Source organism: Falco punctatus, assembly GCF_963210335.1.
Source record: "Falco punctatus genome assembly, chromosome: 20".
NCBI classification, from domain to species: Eukaryota; Metazoa; Chordata; class Aves; order Falconiformes; family Falconidae; genus Falco; species Falco punctatus.
In genome coordinates, this window is record NC_137600.1 from 6,180,813 (window position 1) to 6,201,597 (window position 20,785).

Below are 20,785 nucleotides of genomic sequence, written 5' to 3' on the forward strand. Positions count from 1 at the left end.
TACCTGCTGTCCCCTACCTGCTTCTCGTTCGGTTTCAGCCTCATGCTGGGAGGTTCTACAAGGAACGTGTCCGCCTTGAGATCGCGCTCAAAGGAGAAATGCGCCTCTACTTCCAAGGGGGTGACGTTGAGGATGGTTATCGTCTCACAGTTGCTGGGATAGTCCAGTGCCTTGTACCTGTCCGCAAAAGGGGAGAAGGCTGCAGAGGAGACCGTCGCCTTCATCCCACACCAAGGAAAGCGCCATGTCCTGGCAGCGGGAGGCTGCACTGCAAGACCATGTTCCAACAAGCAGGCCAAGAAAAAGGATCATTTTCAGGGGCACACTGGATGCTATGTGTGTCCATCCTTGCGTTACTTTGATGTCCACCCCTGTACTTGGTGCCTCCAGCCCAGACACGTGATGATGCACAGGCCACTTAAAGAGCATTTTACAAATTAGAAATTCAAAGATGCCTGGAAAAACAGAGGTACTGCAGGCACATGGGTTCTCCCCCTTTCTTTGTTGGGTTTCCTTCCCTGCAGGGTAGAAAGAAATGCTCTTGGAAAGAGCTTTTAAAAATAGTTTAGCTTTTGTCTTCCAAAACAGTCACGAGATTGCCTTGTATTTCACAGGTTAGCTCAAAGTCTGAGGGAAGGAAATAGAGAGGATTCATTCCCAAGAGGAATGCTGAATTTAAAAAAAACGTCCCTTCCCTCGGGTATGGAGCAGATTTGGGAGTTAAAGGGTTAAAAAGCACAAACAGAAACCCAAGGCCATGCAGCAGCCTGACTAAAGATCCTCTTTTGGTTTTTGAACTGTTTTGATTTCATTTGCTTGGGTTGTCAAAATACCACTAGCTCTCCAGAGCTCCCATGAAGAGGACAACTTAATTTCTAATACTGAAAAAAAAAGCTATGTTAAAAATAGAAATGTGCCAGCAGCTACAATGGCAACTTTTTCAGGCAGACTTTGTCCAGCATTGAGGACGGGGAAACAGAATTTCCATTTTCATTCCTCTGCAGATCCCCCACGCCCCCATATCGGCAGGTCGAATCATAAGGCCTTACTAATATTACAAACGGATGAATGTTTTACAAAACCATCAGCAGAATAATTGCTTGTTCAGTCCACCTGTAGAGCTCAAAGCACTTTTAAAAAACACCATAAAGTTCATTTCGTAGGTGGCGAAGCTGAGATGTGGCGGGGGGACACAAGCTGCTCCAAGTGACCTTCAGGCTGGAAGCAGCACATGGCTCTGGCCACCAAGGCACCCACCAGGGAGGAAGATCAGCTCCGTCTCTCCCCTGCTCCTCCAGGACTCACTTGCCCATCATCTGCTCAAGTTCACACATCTGTGGCCCTTCAGCCCCCTGCATCTCCCAGGCCGGTCTCCACCTGGGCCTGCCCTGAATTGTGCCTCTGGGACGGCTCGTCCCCAGACGTGTCCGTGACAGCACGAGGCCCTGGAGGTGCCATCCCAACGTCCCATGCTGTGCAGGCAGCACATCAGGATGCTCGCTCAGGGCGGGGAGCACGTACCAGTCTCTTGACTTCCCACACAGCAGCGGTCCAAAGTGGAAGACACCCGTCTCCGTGACATACTGCTTGAAGACAATGTCGTCGTCTGCCTTGCTCTTCCTTCGGTGGGGAAACACCAGCCTGGGCAGAGAAAACAGGGAATGAAGAGCTGTGAGATGCTCCAAGTAGAAAACCTGGTCAGAAAGCCGTAACCCTTACTGGTGGCCGCGGTACCAGTACTCCCAGCTCCAGGCATGGGACAAGATGCTGGGCGGCTCAGGCAGCACGCTCTGCCCGAGCCAGAAGGTCACCGGGGTACAAGGGGCAGCCCTGGCTCTGAGCCCAGGGGGGAGCAGCGTGGGAGGCTCCCAGGGGCAAGCCTTACCGTGGGTCTTGGCTGATGGTGGGGTACAGGCAGGTGCCCCTGCAGGGCAGCTGGTACAGTCGCTTTGTCCCCAGGATCTCGAAACGCAGCGTCTGCTCAAACTGGCCCAGCACCGTGGAGCTGAAGTGGACCTTCAGTTCCACCTCGCCGCGGGCAGGCACTATCCACCGGCAGCTGCTCAGCCTGGCAGTTAAAGAGAGGGCTTCAGACACGGCTAATGAGCAAACAAGACGAGGAGGAGGGCTGTGGACTCGCCATCCCACGGAGGCACCAACAGAGGGGCCCTGAGGAGCTGGGGATGACAGACCTCACTTGGCAGGGTGGCCGCGAAGCAGAAGGATCTCCTCAGCCCTCAGCTCACCTGACATGTCTCGGCGGGGATGGGACCGTGTCCTCGCCGCTTTGGTGCGCCCCAGGAGAAGATACGGGTCCTTCCCTGTCCAGCCCCTGGAGACATCTCCTGCCCTGACTGGAGCTCTGCTTCTCTCTCGCAGCCTCCCAGCTGCCCGCAGCTTTCTCCTCGCTCGACTGGCTCCTCACAGGGGTGACCTGCTCCTCTGCGGTCTGAGCCACAAGGGGAGGGAGAAAACAGAGAGGTGAGACCTGCCCCGAGACATCCCCCTCCGGGAAAGCAAGCTGTGGGTTTGTTAACAATTAGGGGAAGCACTAAATAAACAACCACATCTGCCCAGGGACTTGGTCTTCCTCATCAGGTTTAGTTTTGCCTACAACACTCTCCTTGCCCAGGACCTCAAGGCAAGGCGAGGGCTTGAGGGGTTTTTTTAAACCGTTATTCTCATCTTACAGACATCACAGTGATCCTTCCCCACCCACCCCCCTGCCCTGGCACCTTCACTTTGGGCACAACAGGGGCATCCACGAGACTTACGGCAGCATTCTTGTCTTCTTCTGCAGTGGCGCCTTCTGGCACAACAAAGACAAAGTGCTTGAGGGCTTCTCCTGCTGCAGGGGCCATCCGCTCTGCCGGGTAGTGGATCACGGAGTAGAAAGCAGTAGGGGGAATGGGAAGCCCGGAGGGACCCAGTCCAAGGCTATCCAGGACCTAAAGCGTAAGAGAAAACCCTGTTTGTACCCCTGTCACCTTCATCCTCACACTCACTCCTTAAAGGCACGGAGCTTTCGGCAATGTGGTGGGGCTTTATTTATATGGGGCACAGCGCTTCTTCATGCCCAGTGGAGTGGGCAGGCTCCAGAGCAGTGCCAGGACCTACAAGTGGGACCTAGAGAGAAACCTCTCCCCGGAGTGACTCAGCTGAAGGAAACCTGAGCTGCCCTGCCCTGGGACCATTTGCAATGATTTCCAGGCTGGGAAATGCTCTCAACAGACGGGATGCTTGTACAGAGAGCACTCCTGCTTCCCACCCACCTGAGGGATGGTGAGAACCTCCCCCAGCCATGGGGCTGCTGCGGAGCCATTGTGGAACATCATCGGTGGCCTGGACCGGGGCCCAGGAGCACGGTAGGCTCAGCCTCCGAGCCTCACAGGGCTCTACCTGCTCTGCCGCTGGCAGCTCGCTGCTCTCCAGGATCTTCCTAGTCATATCTTCTGAGCCCAGCACCTGGATGTCCAAGCAGGGCACCCCGACACCCTGGCCTCTGGCTGACCCTTTTGCACCTTCCCCTTCCAGCTGAGGTATTCTGGCATCCTCAAGAGCCTTCAGTTTTGCCAGATGCTCTTTCTCCAGCCTCTCCTGATGCTCCTTCTCTCTGTCCCTCCAGCTCCTGGGGCTGGATGCGTGCTGGGGCTGCTCTTCTGCTGGGTGCCGTGCGTCCTCGTGGTTCAGGGGGAACAGCAGGATACCCTGAACCCTGTCCCAGGATGCCAAAATACGCGCAACATCCCTCTGCGACGTCTCGTAGATATTAAACCTCAGGGCCAAGTTCTCGCTGTCACTCTGGGCCTCATTTTTTGTTTCCCCCTCTTCCAGGTCTGTGGGGTGTGCAGCCGCTGCCAGGTGGGCATCCATCAGGGTGACCTTGCTCTGCTTTTGCTCATCTTCCTTTGTGCAGCGTGCAACAGAGCCCAGGCGCTTCCTTACAGATCGTGTCTTGACCACCCCCTTGGTGACCTCCGACCTCTGGCTGTTGGATGTGTTGGTGTTGCTGGTGGGACTGTTCATGCCCTGGGCAGGAAGAGCAAAAAAAGCAGGGAGCATTTCAAAGCACTGACTCAGGTGCTGTAGGGCAGCAATGATCTTTACAATAGCACCCCAAACCTCGCTCGAGACCTGTGCTAGGCACCCTACAAATCCCAGTTCAGAACATAGCTGGTACCCAGTTTAGCTCAACAAACCAAACTCTTCAGCGTCAGACTGATGAGGGGTCCTGCAAACCAGCTGAGGAACAGAACAAGGTCCCAACCCAAGCAGAGAACTTAAGACACCTCCTTACTCCCGTGCAGTCCTCTGGGTTCATTTCTGGTGCGCTGAGCATCCCTGTGGCTGGCTGATTCTTTGCAAAGTCTGCCTGCTTCTGTGCAAAGTCTGCCTGCTAATGAATACCTAAGGCCTGGGGGCATCTCCTGCCAGACATGTAGGAAAAGACCCCACATCCCAGACAGATCATGGCTCACAGGTGTAAGTCACAGGCAGAGTGGGAAGAAACGCTGGACTAAAACTACCTAGGGCTTCAGCAGTCAATATGTGGAGTTACATGAAGCCAGGACTCAAAGGCAGCATGATCTTAGTAGAGCAGCTCTAGCAGCAAACCCATGGGAAGACACCCCGGTGCAGCAGCAGCACGATCAGACCCCGGTGGTTGTTTCCTAGCGCCGCCCCACATGTTGCTCCTGCCAGGTGCTCGTCCCCAGCACTGCGTGGGGCTCCCTGAGGCACGGCGCAGCTCCGTAGGAAGGTCCCCAGGGCTTTCAGTCATCTCTGTAAACAACCACGCACCTGCCTGACACCAGGCCGGCTTTCCCTCCTCAAAGCATTCTCTTGGTCTTTTCCAGTCTTTCTCTTCCCCTGCTCAGAATTCTTCAGCTCTTCCTCCTTCAAGCGTTCCAGCTCCTGCCGACGCTTTTCCTCAAGCTCTCGAGCTAGCTGCTCCATCTCCCTTCAGCAAGCCAAACAGAAAACACGCCCGAGAGTCACCACCAGAAGTCTGGGCTTGCCGCCATCCCAGCTGGTCCTGCACTTCATTCCCTGACCCTGAGGCCAGGCAGAACCGTTAGGCCATCTCTGTGGACCTCCCTCAGCCTGGGGAGGCTGGGAATATCCCAAGTGAGGAGAGGTGGGAGGGGACCTCCAGGGCCAGCCAAACCTCAGCCTTGCTTCATAAGGGCAGCCTGGGCTGAACGAAGTGCGGAAACACACGCTCGCTTTAAGCGGGTCCCCCTCCCAGTTTCGGACTTAGCCTGTGCATCCTCCTCAACCCCTGCGGCCTCCCCTCCTGGGCTGCTTTGCTGGATCAGAGCTTCTCCCAGGCTGACCTGCTGCTGCAGCTGAGGGTGAGCCCAAGAGCCACCGGCTTCTATGGCCGGTGTCGCTCAGGAAGGAAAAACCTGGGAGATCAGCAAGGACTTCCCCTACGGCAGGACTGGGATCTAAACCAAGCCAGCACGGCTGTGCCTCACACCAAGCCACACCACAACCCCTCTGGTGTGGGGAAGAAGGGGGTGAAGATGAGAATCAACGTAATTAACTTAGAGACACTTCTAAGGAGCAGCGGCCAGGCAAGCCCAGAGCCCAGGTGCCGGCAGCCACCGTCTAAACCCGCGGGCTCCCCGCTCAGCTGGAGAGAAGATGTTCTCTCCCGGGAGGAAGGGCCTTCCTCTGCTGGGAACCTGGGGGTGGAACTGCCCGCTTGGAGCAGACCCTTTCGGGCCTTCGCTCCGTGACCCCTCTGAGCTCAACCGAGGTCTCCGGAGCAGGAAAACCCTGCAGGGGCACCCTCCTGGGGAGTTACAGGCGCACAGACCTCTGCCTCCTCTCGCGCTGGACTCGGCGTATCTGGTTATGAAGCTGAATTTTCTGCTCCGCAGTGAGGGCATCATACTCATCCTCGTCCATCTCCCAGAGACGTTCTCTCTCCCTGCGGGCAGCTTCTTCCTGCTCCCGTCCTTCAGCCAAGGCCAGAGGAGAAACCATTAGCAGAGCTTGCTGTTGGGGGTGAGCTGCCAGGATTCACAGCTGTGTCCCGAGCCAGCCGATCATCCTGCCAGGAGGTGCTGGGGAGCTCACAGCCCTGCTCCAAAATTCAGATCAGCCCCTGAACTATCAACAGTTCATGGCGAGTTCCCGCGCCTTGCCTGGCTCCTGCGCACCAGCGTGGCGGGCAGCTGCTGCTGCTGCTTCGGTACTGAGCCACAACAGCTGGCACTTGTGCCCAGGCTTTCACGGTAGAGACCAAGGGAAGTCTTCACAGCCTCAGCTCTGCTCTGCTGCATTTTAAGCAACTGTGAGCTGAGTGCTGGCTACACCCAGGCAGAAGGTGGAAGGATTAATAAGACCACTTCTTACAAGCCCTGCTGGTAACCCAGATACACACAGATAAGGCTGAGTGCTTGACAGGGAAGATTTGAGAGGTGCGGAGATGAAAAGTCTCACCTTCCTGCTCTTTTGCAGCTGTCTCCCTGGCTTTAAAGGACACATAATCCTGGAGCAGGTTCACGACATAGATGTGAGGCCGATTTCCAACAGCTTTGAGCAGGCAGAGGAGAGCAGATGCCATGTTGTGCGCAAAGAGGGTTTCCAGGCCATCAAACACCACGCCCTGGTAGCAGTCACTCAGCTGCGAATAAAGTTGAAAAGGAACAGCTTTTCTAGCCAGCTGTGGCACACACGGGGCTCTCAGCCAGTCAGTAAATGTCCTCTGTCAGCAGATGTCAAAGGACACCAGCCATCGTTGTGTCCAGCGCATCGGCCCAGACAAGCTCTGATCTTTCCCCACGTTCTGCCACCTTGGGGCATCTGCAGCTTCCCCCAAGGATCCCTGCGTGCAGCTCGGGGCTCCTCCGAGAGCAGATACAGACCTCCTCTCCAAACTGCCTCGCTGCCTGTCTCTGCGGAGCAGGAACGCAGCATCTGCCCCCACCCCACCCCACCCCACGTACCTGGAGCCTTTCGGAGAGGATGGCCACCAGCAAGTCCTCGGGCAGCACGCAGCTCAGACAGCCCAGCCCTCCCTCTGTGCTGCCACCGATGCTCAGCCATCGCTGCGCAGGGACGCAGGGAAGGGGAGGGTGGAGATGAGAAATGGAGGAGCCCTGCAATGTTGAATGCCACAAGTAAACCAAACCACTTGGGTAACCCCTGAACAGTTCCAACTGCTGGGCTTGCAGCCAGGGTTTCCCACTAGCGGGAGGCTCGAACCAACCCTGCAGGCCAGCAGCTCCAGGGGACAACCCTGGAGGACACATCCCGTGGCTTGCAAGCCCCCGGCACAGCATCCCGCAGCTTTGCCCACTGCCTGCGGCCACATTAGCCAGGACTGCACTTTGCCAACAAACTGTTGAGGCCCAGTCGAGATTTCTGCCAGAGCACAGGGGTTTGTTCCCACCCCAAGCATGCCCAGCTGGCGCTCTGCACCACACACCCACACACCAGCCCCACTCTAAGCAGCCCCTTTGCTTCTCAGATGCAACAGAAAGGACCCAGGCATTACCCAGCGCAGATCACGCTTCACCTGGCAGCTTGTCGAATCCCTTCGATGCTGTTCCCGGGATTGGGATGCACGGCCATGCGGCTTCCTCTTGCTTGCTGCAGTGCTCACCGGCCTTTGGGAACTCGGGGACTGCAGGCTGCCGTCCTCCTCAGAGCTGGACTGGCGCAGCGCTGAGCTGTGCCCGGCCTTGGCGCGGCACTGCACGCTGAGAGACACATCTGCATTGTGACCTGCAGAGGGGACAGATGGCTCAGCGGGGCTGGCGATGGGTGCTGTGGGGAGCAAGCAGGCACCTTCCACCCCTGGCAGGGACACAGCACTTGTCCCCCAGCCTGCTGGGCACTAGCAGCGCTGCTCTCCAGAAGCAGCTCCTGCCCTGCTTCCCTTACTAGCACAATAAAGCTGAGAGAGGACGGAAAGGCCAGAGAGTTTGTCGTGCACAGCCCCGTGTCCCTCCTTAATAAACATGCACACAGGTGACACTTTGCACAGCAGCTCCCCTATGGATCAAGCCAAAGATTCGTCCCCCAGCACCATCATTTTCCTACCTTGCACCCATCCTGCCTTCTCCCGTAGAGACTGTAACGGGCAGCCCTGCCCCAGCAGCATCACCCGTCTCCATGGAAGCTAAACCCTCTGCCTGGGATAACCCCACCTGGCACCCAGAGCCTTTTCCCTTCCACCAGCTCCCAACCACCCAGGTTCAAAGCTGAGCAATGTAAAACGTCCCCTGCCAAGGCCAGCGTCTGGCCTCACCCTGCAGAGCTCAGGGCAACAACTGCCCAAGAAAGTTTCCCCAAAGTCTCCAGTCTCACATGGGGCACAGCACAGCACGTGCCAGCTCCGCAACCTGACAGTGTCAGTATAGGGGGAAAAAAATACATTTCCAGAGAAAAAGAGCTCATCTGCAGTGCGTCTCATCCAAAACTCCTCCAAGAGGTTATTCTTCCCTTCCTCTCATGTCTGTGAAGCCACACTCACAGTCAGTCACCTAGAGCTTAATGAGCCACTTCGGAGGGTTATGCCTTGTTCAAGCGGGCAGCAGTTCTGCCTGATGGCCACAGGGAGCAAGCTGGATTCAGCTCGGAGAAAATGTGTTTATAAAGCTCTGAGAAAGGTATGGGTGTGCTTCACCACTCCCAGAAAAAGGAACGTGTGTCAAGAAGCCCAGAGGCAGTAAAAATGCCTTTGTCTGACCCCTCAAAACAGAGCTTCTTATTCACCCGAGCTGTGTTATGAAATGGCTCTGCATTTCTACACGCTTGCACCCGTGCTCCCCAAGAGACCCAAGGGCTGCCAAACTCCTCTGGAGCAAGCAGAAGCAGGTGGCCGTGGTGGGTTTCCAAAGCGCCGCTCTGCGCCCAGTGTTCCTCCTTACCCTCATCCTCTGTCTCCTTGTGGCTCTGCTCAGCGGCAGCCCTGATGCACAGCTCCCGGGCACGGAGCCCTGCCGCGCTGCTCCCATCAGAGATGGCTTCTGTCACCACGGCGTCGATGGACAAGCAGGCAGCGCCGTAATATTTGGACAGGGCGCCCGCTGCCGCTGTCTTTCCTTGAGAGAGAGAGGAAGGCGGCTTGGTGACATTTGCAGGTGAAGCATTCTCAGCGACAGGCTCTGGAAAGCCCCCCCAGAGGCTTTGCAGGTTTCAAGGACGTTCAGAAAGCACATGTCCCTTTAGGGGACACCACGAGGGAGGCAGCTTCAGCACGGTCAGAAGCGCTGAACTCCAGAGCCAGGTGGATCGCCTCCACCTCCGGTTCAGCCCAGGACTTTGTCCCTTGTAGTGTGACCTCAGCCCTGGGCCAGGACATTGTTTCGAGCCCTGGCCCACCACCACCGTTCGCTACCCTGTGCTGGTGGGTGCCAGCTGGGCGCAGTCTGGGGGTCAGCATGGGCTAGGGGCTGCTCCCATGAGGAAACACGGGCACCAGACAATGTGGTCCCATGCAGCAAGAGGGACATGGCCACCCCATCTGGGGGGACAAGAGCCTAGCTATAGGGACACAAGATGAGCCACACCACTGCCACCAGCTAGGCAGAGGCCTGGGACCGTTTCACGGACCAGCAGAGCTGTGGCTTGCCTCGCTTCGCTTCAACTGGCCGACCAAGCACCACGGCCCACCAGGATAAGTCTCTCCTGCTTCCCGCTCTCCTTGCAGCCAACAGCTCACGTACCTGTCCGAGGTGCCCCATGGACGATGATGACGATCCCTCTGCGGCTTCCGCCTGTGCGCCGTTCGGCAGAGATATCGATGCCCAGGTGGCGGGCGATGGCCCTACGGACAGGGCTGTCGGCCAGCTCTCCTGCAGCCTCCTTGCTGCTGCTGGTGCTCTGCTGGTGCTCTGCTGTGTAGAACCAGGTAGAAAAGTCAGCCTCCTGCCTCCCTGGGACCCTGATCGCCCTCCCCATCCCCTCAGATCCTGGGAGAGGAGACTGCTGCAAGCAATGTCACAGCCCAGATCTCATCGTGCCCATCCTCGAGGCTCGCGCAGATCCAGCTGCCGGCGAAGGGGCCTGTTCAGAGCACAGTAAGTGGGGTGGCAGGAGGAGGAAAGAGCATCTGGCAACACCCAAGAGGCCTGGGCCACATCTTCCATGAACCCTCCCCACAGTCCTCATGGGAGTTTGGTCCCGGGTCCTGGTGCCTAAGGGGGGTGACAGGTGCAACTGGGCATTGGGAACAGTCCCGAGGGAGATGGCACCAGGCTGCAGTGAAGCAATGGAGGTGGCACTGAAGTCCACCGCTGGGGCCCTTTTGCCACAATGGACAAAATAGGTGAAGAGCTTCGGGTTACCACCCGTCCCGCGTCTTTCCTTAACACCTTCCTCCTCCTCTTCCCCACATTCAGATTCTGAATTCACCCTGTTGGACTGGCTTTCATCGAAAAGGGAGGGGGGAACGACCGAGCTACGGGGTGAGGTGCTGCCAACAACCCCAGCGGAGTGCTTTCTGCCCCCATCTGACAGGTGCCAGGCACCTTCAGAGCTGGCCGAGGAGGAAGGACGTGGGGAAGGAATGGCAACCTGCTCTTGGCCATTCCCACTTTGCAGGGCCACAAGCAAAAGCAAAACTCTCCTAAGGAGGGAGACTCCCAAGGCACCGAGGAGCCTGTCCAGGGGTATTCTGAGCTTGTGCTTGTGTTGCCGCGAAGGAACAAATCTAAACCAGCTCGTTATATTAGACTTGGTCCTACAGGCTGAAGAACTCATCTGAGCCTGCTCTTTGTGGCTGAGGGACACAAGGGGACACCCTGATGATTTCCCCAGTGTGTGGCAGTAAGATATGAGCTTGCTTTAGCTGCACTCAGAGCTGCGAGAGGATGCGTCTTACAAGCCACAGGTTTTCACCTAGCAATTCCTCCACCAAGCTGGGGAACAGGCGGCTGCTAAAAGCACGGGCTTTCCGTGGAGAATGAGGTCATGGAGAACTCGGGGTACGCAGCCTGGACTCCCTGCTGTGTCCACACTCAGGACAGACCATGCCAAACCCTCACCCTTGTCCTGGTCCGCTGGGTCCCCAGTCTTGGGCTTTGCTTGATCATCCTGCAGCCCCTTCTGGTCCTGAGAGTACTCCAGCACCTCTGGGGGCAGCTTCTCACCCGGGCCACGCAGAGGCAGCAACAAGGTGTTGCGGCTGTCGTAGTCTTTCAGCATGCGCAGGACCTGTGCGCGGAGGGACGAGAAACCACATACAGGAGGGGTTTCTTGACCACACGAACACACTGCCCAGCCAACCAGTCTTCTCCCTCATGCCTTCCTCCCAGCACGGACTACCCAAGCACCCCCCTCGGCCTGGCAGCAGGGCTGGCTGCCCCTCAAGTGCCACCAGGCTGTGCCCTGGGGACTGCCTCCATCTCCCTGGCGCAAGCCCGGGAATGCCACCACAGCACTGTGAAGCTACGGCAGCACGCACACGGGGACCAGACCTTCCCGCTCACCTGCTCCTCCTCAAGGTACTGCTGGTCAAACTCCAGCGAGTAAAACTCGATGGGAAACTCGCACGGGTTCTTCACCACCACTGTCCCCTCCGCCCCATGGCTGTATGGCAGCACCGGTCCCAGCTCAAGCACTGGGGGGCTGAACTCCAGCTGCGGCTCCAGACCTTGTCCCGAGACCTGCAGCTGGAGGTGCTGGCTGCTCTGGCAAATGTTAATCTTCAGCCTCCTTCTGTAGGACTTCTGAAAAGAGAGAAGCACAGAAAGGTCCTGCGCTAAGTCCCAGGTGACAAGGGCCTGGAATTCAACCCTTGCCCCAAGGTCAGCGGTGTCATCGGTACCTCTAAGGTGAATGGAAAACAGGTATTTAATTATAGCAGAGGCTGCAGCACCTGCATGCTGGCTCCGGGTAACTGGGATGGATCCTGGGTGAGGTGTAACTGGCTGTTTGGTGTCAGATCTGAAACAGTCTGTCACACGTTTTCACCCAGTCACGAGGGAGCGCAGCGCTCATGAGAAAGGTCCTCGGGGTTACGCTGCCCAGACACAGCTGTGGCACTGCTGCATCAGGCAAACACCAGCCACGCAAGAGGCAGATGAGCTCTCGCTGGCTAGAAATAAGGGTCATCTTCTCTGCTCAGCGTTTGGCTCTGGCCAAAGCCCAACACAAGCTGGTTGCATCCCTACTAGCAATTATACCGTCCCTGGGACTGTTCCCAGGCATGGAAGCACTTGTGTCCATGCTGTCACACACTGCCAGCTTCCAAGTCACTGTGGCCACATGCAAACTGCCTTTGGGAATGCTCCATCGCTTAAGCTGACTCCCAGACCGCGTGGGAACAAGCAGGCAGGTTGGGCCAGAGCCACAGGGACTGCTGGCAGTGTACCGCTACAGGTGACAGTCCCGCCGTGCCCAGGAAGGTGTCTGGCGGCTGTTTTGTCTGCTGGTACCGGCAGCAGGATTAGCCCAGGTTGGCCCTTCCAGGGTTGTCCCCCGCGAGCATGCCAGCTGCTCTGCGCCGGGGCGTTGCAGCCTGCAGATATGCCCACACGAGGTGGAAGGTGAGGGGAGACAGGTGGATCTCCTCCATGTGCCGAGAGGGAGCCACACCGCTGAGCCTGGATGCTCCCTGTGCAACTCCCCGTGGGGATTCCAAAGCGCTTCTCAGAAGTGCGCGCTACAGGGGAAACTGGGGCACAGCGGGTACGGGGCTGGCAGAAAGCTCCATGCGGAGGCCAGACCTCATCCCCTGCGCTGGGCTCTCATTTCCACACTGCCCTGCCAGACCTCCGCGGGGTGACACCTGCCAATCTCACCTCTTCCACGGGTGAAAACCTGACTCACATGTTGCATCGCTGTCCGGGAGCGAGGGTTCCGGCCGAGGGCAGTGCCTCAAAGACACGGGGCTTGGCTTCCAACTCCTGCAGCAGCTTCCGACGCATGCTCGCTGACAAGCATTTGTCCACCTGGGCACAGAAACCAGGCGTGTGAGGTGGCCTTTGCGGGGACAGACTCTTGGTTCCTGCCGTGCTCTGAGATACTGCCACGGTGCGAAGAGCACCCACGTCCAAACCAGACGTGGCCACCATAACCTGGTGGCACCATAAACGGGAGCAAAGATGTGTAGGCAGGGCAGGCAGATGGGGAGGCACTGTCCTCAGAGGAGGAGGAATGGGTGAAGATGGCAGAGAAGTGAAGCATCAGCTAACGAACAGGTCCAGGCGAAGCAGCCTTGCTCCGTACCCTCAGAAGCTTCCTCAGCCGAGCTGTAGCCCAAGCGCCCCGGCAGCCACGGGGGCAGAAAGGGCAAGAGAGGCAAAGAAAACCCAACCAAGAAGTTACGTGTCACACCTTGTCTGTGCTTTACCTTAACAGGCTCGTGCACGGTGACGAACCATTGACAGGGGACCTGGAGCTGATTGTGGAGCTGGACAGTTTCTTCCCGGCACTGCCCACACTGGACAGCGGAGAACTCCAGCCTGTCCCTGGAGAGGCAGAGGGACGGCACAGTCACGTCGGCACGGAGGCGGACATGGAACGTGGGGCCACCTGCTACCTAGTGAAGGACAGAACATCCAGCTGAGAGACCAGGTGACATCTGCTGCTGTGTCCAGCCTGCTGCCTGCCCCAAAAGGTGGTACCTTGATGGGCAGCAGCACGTCCACCTCTCCCAGTGGCAGGTTGGCGCTTTGTGGGTCAAAGCGCACTCTGAACGTCTTAGTCTGGCAGCAGGGCAGGCACTTCACATGGTCCAGATCCACACTGAAACCTTGAACAGATGAAAATAAAGCAGCTGAGATACATCTCATGTCGCTTGTGTGTCACAAGCACGTTAAGGCCACGCGGGTGTCCTGGCTGGCAGCTCTGCGAAAGACCCCCTTGTATCCCCGGAGAAGCCTGCTGCTCTTTCTCCCTTGTCACCGCCCAAGGAGAAAGCGTTTTCGCAGCCAGAATCCAAGGTCCACATGGTAAAAATGAAACCCATCAGGCTGAGCTTCAGCAATTCCTTCCTTGGGCATCTCAGGGAAGGATGCACAGACCTCCCCGAAGGAGAATTTCCAACGAAGATTCCCCCATGCTGCGGTGTTCCCTGGACAACAACTTAGAGAAGACACCTGACCACCCCTCAGACACAGCAAGTCACCGTTTGATGGGACACAGCCTTGCCTCAGGGCCTGTCGTGGAAGCCTGTTTTGATACACCAGAGGATCTCACAGGCTCTTTTCTCAATAAAGGCTCAACTGAAGGGCTATGACATCATGAAGTCTAAACAAAGCACTTCCAAACCACAAAGGGTCCCGTCCGTTTGCAACACGAGCCCACAGAGAGCACAAAACCTCGGCTGTCACTCATGGTAGCCAAGAGCAGAAGATGATGAGAGGTGACCAAGGTGATCAGCCCACCTAGTCCCTGAAATGAGGTGTCAGGGCAGTCCCAGGCAGACCAGGTCTCTGGGCACTGCTGGCCAGGAGAATTCAGGCTCTAAAGCACCGAGCAGGGGGCAGTCAGGAAGAAAAAAGCTGTACAAACAGGCACGCAACACGCCCCCACACACCCAGTGACTTAAGCTCATCTGTCAAGCCCACGGGAAGTCCCTCCAGCACTGGTTACCTGTGCCACACAAGGCACGTCTATCAGCGAGGAAGGACACAGGCAACCGCCCGGGGTTGGTGATCTTCACAAGGTGCGTGCGGACGGTACCAGGAATGACACAGCCAAAGTCCAGGATGTACTCAGGCAGCTGAACTCTGAAAGGAAGAGAGACATTCCTTAAACCACAGCCCGGCTACATCTCCAGGTGGACAGAAGACACAAATAAAGTGGGTATTTGCTGCTGTAAAAACCCAGCTCAAGCCTGTGAAAGCCAAGGCCTGACCACCTGGTAGTAACACTTCGGTAAGTCACGGAGGGTGCAGGTCCTAGGTTTTATCAGCTACCATTGGGACCTCAACACAAAATTGTGTTGAACTGGTCGCAGCTCCTCGGCTACAAAGAGCCACTGTGGCTAAGTCCACCAGACCTCCACTGGCCTCAGTGGAACTGCTAACCTGGTGTACAGCCCAAGCCTGAAATCACTTCAGGACCTTGCAATGAGATTTGCCTGCACAGGCAATCTTCCCCGCTCTGCAGCCAGGTCTGTCCCCAGAGCAGCCCCGGGAAAGGCAGGAATCGGCACCGACAGCGTTCAAGGGCAGCTCCTTCTCCAGAGCAATCCCACTCGGGAAAGCGCATAAATGGTCTGTTTTGCAGAGCATTTTCTTCCTGAACTGGAGCCTACCGTGCCCCTGCCTCATCAGGAAGGAGCAGAGGGAAGGACCAAGTCACCCAGGCAAGCCCTACGGTCCCACCAGCATCTACACCCCCTGCTTTAGGGTTCCTCAGCCCGTGCGATTCCCTGCTGGCTTTGCTTAGCGTGGCCTGTTAGTTGGAACAAAGATGCCAGCTTTGAGTTGCCTCTTTCAGAGCTGGTCAGCAGGGACGGTGTCTGTGCTGTCTGGAGGGGCTGGATGGTCTGCACTGGACCCCCTCAGCACTAAGAGCAGAACCCAGCATCCGTGGGGAGCTGAGCACCCCAGGGTGGCACTATGAAGTGAGGACACTCGGCTGCTCACAAGGAGCACGTCAAAGCTACCAGGGTCAGACCCTTTCTGCAGTGCCCAGCTACTGCCAGCTCTGCAGACACCAGGAGCTCTCGGGAGCAGGGGTGCACTGCTGGGTGTCACCCTCGGGGCACCTGGAGTCTCTACTAACTTGAGAAGCCTCCGACGAGCACGCTGGTCAAAGGCCGCTTCCTCTGGGGGGCCGGAGCTGAGAGCTTTCTGCTGCTCCAGGGCATGTTCCTCTATCAGCAACTGCTCCACCTGCAGCTGCAGCTGCGTGTCCCACTGAGGCAAGGAAAGAGAGCGGCTGGTTAGCAAAGGTCCTGCCCAAGGCACAGGCTTGTCTCTGAGAGAGGATCCCACCCTGATCTTGTTGAGAGGGGCGATGGAGTCCCTCTGCCTCGCTGCTCAGCGTCTGTGACACCTCCTGCTCCCTTAGTCAAGACCTGATCTCAAGGGAAACAGACTCCAGCACCTTCGCCTGCCCAGTCACTGTCATAAAAGCTGATCTGGCCAGACAAACAGACAGGCAGGCCAGGAACCTTCCAGAGCTCCGAGTATTTGCCTGCCCCCAACCAGTGCCAGAGCAGCTTGGACAGCAGCTCTCTTGGAAAGGGAGCCACGAGAAAGCTGATGCCTCTTGGAGATGACCGCTGACAGCACAGCCCCAGGGCGCAGTCAGGCTGCTGCTGGTAAGCTGGGTCGTGAGCAACAAACCCCTCAGCCACGACCCGCAGCTCCTTCAAAGTGCCGGGAACTCAGTCACTTGAGCACGGCCTTCAGGAGCTCTCCCTCAGGCAGTCGGGGAGCTGGTGCATCTGCTGGAGGGACAACAGCCAGAGCTGGGCAGCCCCTGGGGCAGCGCTGGGCTGACACATGGTCGTGGCCAGGTGCGGGCAGGGAGGTCCCAAGTGCCAGCAGGGCCCCAGGAAGCCTGCTGCGGGGTGCCCAGGGCTCGAGTGACACAGGGGCAGGGTGGCACATGCCAAATGGGGCTTCTCACCGCGGTGTCCGCGTCGTCCCTGGGTGGCTCCGCGGCTGCAGCCTCCCCCAGAGCAACTGCTTCAGCTCTCTGGCTGTCCTTTGCCATCTTCTCTTTGGCCTCTTTGAGGGCCTTCTCATATTTTGCATTTCCTGGAGGAAGAAGCGATCCACAAATAGAAGCGTGGACGCCGTGCCAATCCCACTTAAGCTGGGAAGCCCCACTCCCCTGATGCTGGCCTCTCCCAGAAACAAACTCCTTGAGCAATCTATGGGAAGTGGATGCTGCTGCTCCTCTCTGAATCCTGACGTTCACTACCACCCACCTTCCCCCCTACAGAGGAGCATCCCATCCCCTGCAACGCGATGGCAAATCCAACCCTGCCAACATCCCTGCCAGCCCGCGTTACAGCTTCCCCAAGCTTCTCTGCCCAGCCGCCACCTTCCCAGGCCTCCGACAGATATGCTGGCAAGCTCTGCAGGGTGGTTCCTGGGGCAAAGCCCACATGGGCTCACCTCCTAGAGACCCAGGAAGCAACCCGAGGGTTGAGTGTTGGTCTGACAGCCCTGAAACCTCCAGGCTCGGTGGGGGTGGGGGTGAGCTGCCCTGTGGGCATATGACATGGGGAAAAAGCCAGGGGACCTTCCCACGGAGCAGAGAGGCAGTGCTCACCGCTGATGTTCCTGGGCAGGTCCAAGCAGATCCTGGGAAGGGTCCCTTCTCCTCTCAGGGTGATGCTTGCTGGTTCCAGGTGACCCACTTGAATCTGCAAAGCCCTGCAGAAGACTCCAGGCACTCCTGGCAGGTAACAGACTTTGAGCACTTGCTCCTTGCCAGGTCCAATGTAACCCTGCAGGGCATGGGAGACAAGAGAGGGAATGCACCAAAGAGCGTTTGGTGGGGGGACGGCTCAGGCGATAGGCACACTGAGAAGAGAAAACAGCTTCTCCTATGGAAGAAAACGTCAGACAACACGGCCTTCTAGCTTTCTCGTATCCTAAAAGCTCGAGTCTCCTACACCAGGGTGCAGTATGTCCTTCAGAGGGCTCGTAAGGCTGCATTCCCACAGCACAGACCGCCCTTTGCTCAGCGGGAGCGCAGCTCTGCTGCTCACAGTGCTCACCCTCTGCTAGCAAGAGCCAGACTGAATAAAGAAAAGCTCTTCTACCAGCTGCTGCGGAAGACGAGCTAAGGCCCATGCCCTCAGCAGGGCCAGCAGCTCCTCACACTGCACGTCAGTGGTTGCCAGGCTGCTGCTGAAGGGCCTGACTCATTCGTCATCCCAACCAAACATCTCCTGCCTGCGTGGTTACACCAGGGGTGCGTGAGCCCATCCAGACTCACAGCGACCTGCAAACATACATCTCTGGAAATGCAGGAGCAGACCAGGACAAATTCTAGGGAAGAAGGTGTTGCTGGGAAGGACATCTCCTCCCTGGGCTTCCAGAAAGGCTCTCCAAGCCTCAGGCTGGGCTCACACCAGCCACACTGAGAGCACATGGAAGCAGACAGCAGCATGGCTCTGGGTGACCGGGCACAGACGCAGACGCCTTTGGCTCACCCTCTGCACGCTGGGCTGGACCCTCGGCTCCCCGCTCCCCTGCACGCTGCAGGGGAAGCCCCTGAGCGGGACAGCTCCTGCCACTTGGTCCCCTGAGCCCGTACTCCAGCGCACAGCGCAGCTGCAGCAAAGGTGAGCCCTGCCAAGCTGCCAGCACCCACGCTGCTGCTGCAGCAGCTGGCTGCACGGGTCCAAGCAGAGCTGTGTCTTCGGAAGCCCGCGGGAAGAGGGCATCACTGTGTCATCCCTTGTAGGAGACGGGCATGAAAACAATGTGAAAGCCATCTGGCTTCCTCTTCCCTTTGCAAAAAGGGACAAAGACAGGAACGCTGCTTCAGCTCAAAGACATCCACGCGGGACTAAGAAGCTGGGGCGCCGGGATGCTGCAAACTCCTCTCCTGGCTGTTCCAGCCCCGATCCTCCCTGACCCCCTCGCTGCCCCACAAAACTGCTGCAAAGCAGCAAAGCTGGAGGAGGGACCAATACAAGGGCTGCTAAAATTTCTGGCAAAGCAGCTTCATGCCCAGGCAAGACAGTATTTCAGTCCTGCTTAGTGCTGGCAGGGGGCAGGTGGGGTTTCTTACAGGCAGGGACAGGGAGTACGTCCTGCTTGACCACACAACCTGGGGAAGGTGACCCTCACAAGAGCCTGCACCGTCTGGCTCCAGTGTCGGCACAACCACAGAGCTCAGCACTCGGGGTCCAAAGAGCTACCGAAGCCCTCGTGCCTCCCGCCGGCGGCTGCTGCAGGATGCCATAGCCACCCACCAGCAAAGGCCATGAAGGGGCTCTAGTAGGACCGCGCTTGCTCGACCTTCTCTGCCACCCAGCAGCAGTTGCTTACAGCCCTGGCTCTCCGTGCCGGTTTTGTGGCTCTGTCTTCCTTTTCTTTTTTTCCACCCGCCCCACCACCTTTTTTCCCTATAACCCTCTCCTGGGCAGCCTGGCCAGGGTGAATCACTTGTGCTACTCACCGTGCTGGGCACGGCCAGGGGCACGCCGAGCGGAGGGCTGTCCGCAGTGGCTGCGCTGGAGCCGAGCACCACGTAGGTGAATCCCACCTTCCCTCTGTTCTGCAGGGTGACCTCCGCTTCCTTGACTTTGTTAAACAGCTGGAGAGAAGACAGAGGAGCGGGAAGTTACAGACGCAGGTCTGCTGCTGGGAGTCTCCTTCCCTTTTCCCTGGCTTGAAAGCACATGAACACAGCGCAGAAGCAGGGAGCGCAGGGGAGGTACAGGCACTGCGGTGTCCTGGGTTAACCTGGGCGACCCCCAGCCACAGGGTACCCCTTAGCCCTACGCAGGAACACTATTGACGGCAGCACGTAGAGGTGCAGTAATAAATAAACCAGGGGACACAAGCCCTCTGCTCTTTAAGGTGTCACCTAACAGCCAGCTGAAACAAAAGAGGAGGCATCGAGGCATTTCAGAATAAGAGGCACCTGCATACAAGTATTTGCAAGCAAAACAGAAGCAAAAGCAGAGACAGACAGGGCAACAGCCAAACAGGGCCAACAACTGGAAGGGTCTGTGGGGATTTTAACTGAAAAGAAGTGCCAATTGTTCTGGGACATTCTCTCCAGCTGCAGTGACTGGAAGCCCAAGTTAACTTCCTCCCCAGTTTATTTTGTTGATTAATCAAGAGCATTAAAAGAAAGCATCTCCTTGGACCTCAGGCTTTAGGAACGGATGGGCGGATGAGGGTCCTGGGGACATGTCCCTTTGGAGATCACCACAGGGTCCTTGCCTGTCCCGGGAGGCAGCGCTCGTTACCTTGAAGAGGAGGAAATCCCAACTATTGGGGGGTAGAGATGGCCATTAAAAAACAACTCTGATGCAGAACGTATCACCCAAAGGCAGTACTTCCAAGCGACAGAGCCAACAGAGTAGCTGGGAAGGGAAGAGCGCCCTAGACCTAGGTGGGCAGCAACGCGCCGGCGACAGTTCCAAGACAAGGACCTCTGCCAAGAGAAGCGTGCGGTACCTGCAGCCCGCAGTTGATCTCCGTCACGTCAAGGAAGTAGTTGATGAGCGAAGCCTCCCCACTCAGCGCAATCTCGTAGGTCGGGCCTCCCTCCACACTGCACAGCGCTGTGACACGGGCAGCAATGTTTGTGCGGCCAACGAAGGTGAAGGTGACATGCTGGCTCTTGCCCGGCGGCAGCACGCCGTACAGTGGCAGGACATCAAAAACCTGGAGGCAGGGGAGGAGAGATGGAGATGTCGAGCGTGGAAATTGATGCAGAAGAGCAGCCGTGGCTTGGAGCAAAGTACAGATGTGGCTGGAGGGGCCTCTTCATCACAGGCGAGATCACCCTAATCTCATTCTGCATCCATTCCACTTACCGGTGGGAGAGACCCTGGGAAAAATCTTCTCCCATACTAATTAATGTATTAATACACTAAATTAATTTGGGATGTCTCCTGGCAGCAAGACATTCTCTCAGCTGAAGAACTTGCCTTTAAAAACACTTTTTACTGCCTTCAGAAAAACACAAGACTTGGAGATGAGAGCCCTTGGAGCTGGGGGGGGACTCCAGCCCAGCTCGTCTGACTCCTGACACTTTTCACTCTCTCTCCGACCCGCACACTGCTCTCGCAAAAGCTACTGCAAAAATTTCCTACCGAGCACCTGATGAGTAACAAGACGAATAACACCCTCCACAGGCGCTGCACAGGCAGGACCCTCGGTCA

General features: G+C 57.4%; 1 pseudogene across 1 annotated transcript in view; it reads right to left on the reverse strand.

The window, feature by feature from the left end:
• Positions 1 to 20,785, reverse strand: part of LOC308055847 (hydrocephalus-inducing protein homolog) — a 103,157-nt pseudogene that overhangs the window by 16,186 nt on the left and 66,186 nt on the right. Inside the window, exons 25-47 of the transcript XR_013931977.1 lie at positions 20,076 to 20,373; positions 19,066 to 19,203; positions 17,203 to 17,380; positions 16,552 to 16,682; positions 15,700 to 15,833; positions 14,560 to 14,696; positions 13,320 to 13,717; positions 12,765 to 13,148; positions 11,451 to 11,690; positions 11,007 to 11,175; positions 9,687 to 9,857; positions 8,889 to 9,062; positions 7,532 to 7,842; positions 6,960 to 7,112; positions 6,454 to 6,637; positions 5,813 to 5,966; positions 4,801 to 4,960; positions 3,400 to 4,029; positions 2,736 to 2,948; positions 2,247 to 2,449; positions 1,886 to 2,068; positions 1,522 to 1,641; positions 18 to 177 (exon numbers count right to left, since the gene is read on the reverse strand). The product of XR_013931977.1 is annotated as a hydrocephalus-inducing protein homolog (transcript). The remainder of the gene's footprint in view (positions 1 to 17; positions 178 to 1,521; positions 1,642 to 1,885; positions 2,069 to 2,246; positions 2,450 to 2,735; positions 2,949 to 3,399; positions 4,030 to 4,800; positions 4,961 to 5,812; positions 5,967 to 6,453; positions 6,638 to 6,959; positions 7,113 to 7,531; positions 7,843 to 8,888; positions 9,063 to 9,686; positions 9,858 to 11,006; positions 11,176 to 11,450; positions 11,691 to 12,764; positions 13,149 to 13,319; positions 13,718 to 14,559; positions 14,697 to 15,699; positions 15,834 to 16,551; positions 16,683 to 17,202; positions 17,381 to 19,065; positions 19,204 to 20,075; positions 20,374 to 20,785) is intronic.